Here is a 6,016-nt window from a genome sequence, read left to right as displayed (position 1 = left end):
ACAGGGAGAATTTTCTGTAAAGAGTTCCTGACCAAGTGTTGGAGAACTGAAAAGGCAAAAGGGGATAAGGAGGTGTCACAAGAGGCAGGGACTGCAGGCAATAGCAATCATCTCTGGGGTTGGTGAAACAAAGAGAAAAAGTTGGGATTATTAGAATTTAGATTTTGATTTAGAATTATTTAGATTTTGATTTAGAATTATTAGAATTTAGATTTTGGAGGAGTGAGCCCAAGAAGATAGGACTGAAACCACAGAAGAGGGGCTGGTGCTGGTATCTGTGAATGGGCATGTTAAAGTTGGTTCTGAAAGTCTGGGGGAAAAAAACCCCAAAAAATCAAGAACTGCCACTGCAACTAGAACCAAACTAACTGCCCCCTTCAGGGCAAATAACTCTTACTTATGCTGACCCAAGCAGGGAGCAAATAGGGAAGAGCAAGATCCCTTTCCTTTCTCAGTCCTTTCCCTGAATTCCCCTTGTTGGCACAGCCCATCTGGCAAAAAACAGATATGATTTGTAGAGCCCGATGCCAGTGCCACAAGCCAGGCTGAGGAGTGTGAGTGTGAAGCTGAGAGACAAGAGCTACAGTGGGCACATTGGGCAGTGGTGAGGAAGTTGACTGGAGTGGGATGCTCTTGTTGGGTATGGTAGGAGGTAAGTCTGTAGAGGTTGGCTGGGACAACCTACGTATGCCCCTATGTACGTCGTGCATTACTGGTTTGCCCCATGCATATAAGCATGTACATAGTATTATATCTTTGCATATAAACATAAATCATTTATCCTACCTGACCCTTATTTCCTATCAGGAAATATTTGATTGCACGTCACTTAGTCCAATAAGGGCTTAATCACCATGCTTCAAGAAACCATCATCCCTTGCATGAAGTATCCCACTTGCTCTGGGCCCATATTCATGTGGGGGTTTCTATTCTGAAACTATATCTGGCATCTGGTTCTTACTTCAGGACCATACTTTTCTAACTCCAATCCTACTAATCCTCTCAAATAGGACATCTCGATGGACTAATGACTAATTAGCCCATGATCACACATAACTGTGGTGTCATGCATTTGGTATCTTTTATTTTTTGGGGGGAACTTGCTATCACTCAGCTATGACCGCAACGGCCACTAACTCTATTATACGCCTGCACTCAGGAGATGGACAGGTGACAGACAATGTTGAATGTTGGGAAGAGCTGTTTAGAATTGAATTTCATAATGGACTTATAGACTGGGCGGAAAGGTGAGATTCTGAGTCATGACCGTGTCTGTCATTCAGTTGTGTTCTCTTAACAAAACCATTTTTCTGTTTAGGTGAAAGGGTAGGTTATATGGATGTTGGTTTTCAGGCAGTGGTTCTTTCTCAGGAGCCAATAGAAGAAAGTAGTAGCAAGTCAAGTCTTAAGACATGGGAGGAAGGCTTTAGCGGAGAAGCCAGGCCATAACTCATGAGGTATACTTTAATGTCAAACTCCTATCATTCTATACATTGACACATACAGTTTTCCTCACTAGTCTATTGACTTCTAAAGGGAGAAACTGTCACATTCATCTTTGTACATGCTGGGCTCAGATGGTTCTGAAACACAGTGAGTCTTAAATAAATTTTAAATAGCTCTATTTACCTTATACTTTGTAAAACATAAAATCTCTACCATGGAGGCCATGCTGTGCATCTATCCAGGTAAGAATGAACTTCATATAGCTAATGCATTTTTATTATTGGTAGTGTAAATGGATTGGGTGCAACGCCTTAAACAATTGGCCCTTGAAGAACACAGGTTTGAACTGCATGGGTCCACTTACATGTAGATTTTTTTCAATAAATATAATACCGTAAATGTATTTTCTCAAGATTTTCTTAACATTTTCTTTTCTCTAGCTTACTTCATCGTAAGATTACAGTATACGTTACACATAACATACAAAATATGTGTTGATTGACTGTTTATATTATCAGTAAGGCTTCTGGTCAACAGTAGGCTATTAATAGTTAACTTTTGGGGGAGTCAAAAGTTATATATGGATCTTTGACTGTGCAGGGATCAGTTACCCCTAACCCTACATTATTCCAGGGTCAGCTGTGCTATCAAATGTGGCAGGCTTCACAAAAGCATTTGTATTAGTTAGCTTTTGCTAGTGATTTTTCTATGTAACAGTCCTCAAATCTCAGTAGTTTATGAAATAAATAAGGGTTTATTTTTCTGCATGTTATATGTCAGTGGTGATGGGTCAATGACAATGGCTCTTCTTATGCTTTAGCTCTGATCCAGATTGGTTAGATTTTGGTCTGCTCTACACACTGTTTTAATTCTAGTGTCTAAAATAAAAGAAAGTTCTTTTGTGGAAAAAACCCATTCTCTTGACAATAGGGAATAGTCAAAATGAGCTATTCAAACTGTAAAAATCACATTGAAAAATCTGTCACAGGACGAGCATATATATTCCATTTGCCAAAGTAAGTAATACCAATTCATAGATCAGGAAATTTATATTCCTCTCACTGGGGATAGGAAGGAATGAATGTTTGTTGTTAAGAATACAAATCTATCAGAGTCATAGTGATGGTTAGTTTGATGTGTCAACTTGGCTAGGCTATGCTACCCAATTGGTTAATCACTAATCTAGATATTACTATAAAGGTATTTTGTAGATGTGACTTACTTTTATAATCAGTTGATTTTAAGTGAAAGAAAGTACCCTCCATAATATGAGTGGGATGCATTCAATCAATCAAAAACTTTAAGAATAAAAAAATGAGTTCTTTTGGAGGAGAGGGAATTTTATCTCAAGGTCATAACATAGAAATCTTGTTTGGTTTTCCTGCTTGCTGGTCTATGTTTGAATTTTGAACTTTCCAGCCCCCACAATTGAGAGGCCAAGTGACCTCTTAAAAATAAATGAGCTGATTCCTTCAAATTTCTCTCCTCTCTCTTGATAGACAAATATAGATAGAAACATAGATAGATCTTTTGTTCTGTTTCTCTGGAGACCTCTGGTTGGTACCGTCCTATTGTTCTTCTTATGCTGTTTTCTTGTTTGTTACTTTGTCCAGGATATAGGAGAGGTAAAGTACCCAAGAATATTTCTTTTGTGCAATTAGGACTTACCTTTAGAGAGTGCAATTTTAGTTATTAATAGAATCCTGAGCCATGATCCATCTCAATTAGCAAATGAGTGAGTTGGGTGAAAATATTACAGGTTCTGAGTTGTATCTGCTGGAACACATTATAAGCCTACAAAACACAAATGTCTGAATTTGTGAATAATATTCTGATTATAACAGTTGGCTTCTATAAACCCAAACTTAGATTTTGGGTTGTACCTTGTTCTTCTCTTCTTGGTAACTGACACAATGTGGGCTTTTTGTTTACATATCCATTAGTTTTTAATAAATTAATATTCACTGAGCATTGTTATGTGCATGACAGTGTCCCAAGACTGGAGAAAATTAAGACATAAAAGATTCACAGTCTCTTCCCTCATGGAGTTTTCATTCTAGTAGGAGAGTTAGATGTGAAACAACTCACAGACGCTGTTAATTATTTAGTGACAACTGTGACAAGGGACTAATTAAAGTAGAGAGTGCCATGAGCTTCTCATAGGAGACCCTCACCCAGCTTGTGGGAAGTGATGAAGGAGCAGAGCTCTGAAGCAAGAATGGGGCTGGTGGGGCTGGAGAGGTGTTTCAGGTAGCACCAGAGACAAGAACTAGATGGGCTTATTTTGAGACCTCAAAAGAGGTATAGCTGGAGCTTAGTGAGCCAGAATGGAGTTATGCAGTTGCGAGGGTGGGCAGGAGCTCGGTCACACTCTGTAGGCCCGGTAGGGACTGTTGTCTGTTTCCTGTGGCCACAGGAAGGCTACTGAGGATGTTAGGCAGAAGTGTGAAGTATTCATTGAAGGAATGAAGGGCCTATGAGTTACAGATATGATAATTGTACCATACGATACAGAGAGACTGGAATTTTTGACGTTTCTACACAATTGTCTTAATTTTAGAGAATATTTTCTTTCCTGGTAGATTGTGTGTACACGTGTGTATGGTATAATTTTTGTTGTTTTTGGCCTATTTGTTATAAGTATCAAGTCTTATATGAACAAAAACAGGTCAGACTTATAATTTTTTTAAAAGATTTTTATTTATTTATTCATGAGAGACACACAGAGAGAGGCAGAGACACAGGCAGAGGGAGAAGCAGGCTCCCCGCAGGGAGCCCAATGTGGGACTTGATCCCAGGACCCCACGATTACGCCCTGAGCCAAAGGCACACGCTCAACTGCTGAGCTACCCAGGTGTCCCAGGTCAGACTTATGATTTATAAAAAATGGAAAACAGTACTACTAACCATAAATAAGGACCATTTGTTAAAGAAATACAATTTAAAATTCTCAGAAAAATATGGTAAGTGAAAGATTTTTTTTCCAAAGTAATGATACAGATTTAATTATTGAAAGTTACTAAGGATTCCAAAAAATTTCTCCAAGACTGCCACTTTATTCTAAATATTATAAGCCATCATGATATCTGCACACTATTCATAAGGGATGGTTGGGTCATATATAGTTATAGCTAATCAAAAACCATTACAAATGTATTTACTCTCTTTAAACACTTTCATATTTCATTATAAATGGCCGATTGAACACTGCCACATCCCTTACCGTATTATATTTCCATTCAATTTACTATTAAGATTTCTTGAACAGCTACAATGTAATAGTAGCTATTGTACATTATAAATATTTCATCACCTCTCTATGGTATCCATTTCTCATTTGCTTGCCAAAACTTATGAAGTGCTTATTAAACATTGATATATAATATTATAGCACATGATATGAAATATTGTTGTCTTGCAAATCAGCTTATTGGTAAATCTTGAAGTTGGCAATACTTTAATCTGCATTATCCAGTCTTTATACTTCATTATAAGCAATGAATATTGCTATGTCATTGAATTGGGGGAAAATGGATCATTTCCAGGGAAATCTTTACCAACTTAAACAATTTTCTTGTTTTATGGAGTCAATTAGGTGTTTGCCTGTTAGTCTGTAAGGGAGGGCAAGTTGGAGTAACAGTGCTCTTTTCCATCCAGAAACTTCTCGGACTCACAGGGAAGCTTCAGACCCATTGTGCCCAACTTTCCTTCCATATTTTCTTTATTTTGAGTCTCTCTTTTGTTAAGCTGGCCATCATACTATTCAATATTTCAAAAGTTGGTGGCTCAGATCTTTCTGCTATGAGTTGAGATGGACATTTATTGGTAGCAAGTAAAAATACTGGACAAGAAAAAAATTCCTCTAGGTTATAGTTTAATAGAATCAAAGAATGTTAGAATTTGAAAGAGAAAAAAAAAGAATTTGAAAGAATTTTAGGAATCCTTTAATCTGGTGATGGAAAATTTGTGCTCATATATCCCTACTTTCTCCTTCCATGGCAGGCATTACTAATTGAACACAATACTCCTCCTGCTGAGCCTGGATTCAATCTGTCCTCCAGGCTGCTCCTGCTAGTTTACTACTTATGGGACTTCAGATGATATCTATTTGCTGTCCCTGATCATATCTAGCAATTCATTTTACAGGCAAAGAAATAAAAGCTTTTTTAGAAGTGAAATGATTTGGCCAAAGTCACTCTTCCCATGTCTTCTGAATCCGAAACTAACATTTGTCCTATCATCCCCAATATAACTTTTCTTTGCCTATACTTTTACTTTCCAGAGGCTCTTCCAAATGCTGATCTTTATTTTCTCATGCATTTTCAATGATGGAAAGTATTCTTAGTTTTCTGAATTAGTTATTTGAATTGTGTTGTCATTTTTTTCTTCCTAGCTTGGTGCTTTCTGGAGGAAGTATGGATATTCAGCAATCCATATAGTAGAAAACATTTTTATGTATTACATGCATGTATACCTGGTATAAAATTATATAAAATGTCTTTTTTATGTTACTGATTTTCACATTAGGACTACTTATTTTAATTCCCAATTCAAATTAATTTTTTAATGA

Source organism: Canis lupus, chromosome 12 (assembly GCF_011100685.1).
Source record: "Canis lupus familiaris isolate Mischka breed German Shepherd chromosome 12, alternate assembly UU_Cfam_GSD_1.0, whole genome shotgun sequence".
In the NCBI taxonomy this organism is placed as follows: Eukaryota; Metazoa; Chordata; class Mammalia; order Carnivora; family Canidae; genus Canis; species Canis lupus.
Note: the sequence above shows the minus strand (reverse complement) of the source record.